Source organism: Ostrinia furnacalis, unplaced genomic scaffold, assembly GCF_004193835.3.
Source record: "Ostrinia furnacalis isolate ACB-3 unplaced genomic scaffold, ASM419383v2 OfSCF3952, whole genome shotgun sequence".
NCBI classification, from domain to species: Eukaryota; Metazoa; Arthropoda; class Insecta; order Lepidoptera; family Crambidae; genus Ostrinia; species Ostrinia furnacalis.
This window is the reverse complement of record NW_021134191.1, coordinates 259,749-260,030: the sequence shown is the minus strand read 5'-3', so window position 1 is coordinate 260,030 and position 282 is coordinate 259,749.

Genomic DNA, 282 nt, shown 5'->3' with positions numbered 1-282 from the left:
GATTTAATACGACTTTAACCTTTACTTCATAAAACTTATTTGCCATAAAAATGCATTTATATTTTAACTAAATAAAAAAACTAAGTATTCTTAAGATTTTATATTGTTTAATTAACATTTAATTAAGTACTAGGATTTGTTACAAATGTGTATGCATATCAATATTATCTTAAAAATTACGTAGTAGCTGTAGGTCTCGTTGATTTAAGGACTTATAATTAAAAAAACTTAAGTAATTATTCCTACGTAATGTGATAAAGTTTAATTAAGGAAAATAATATT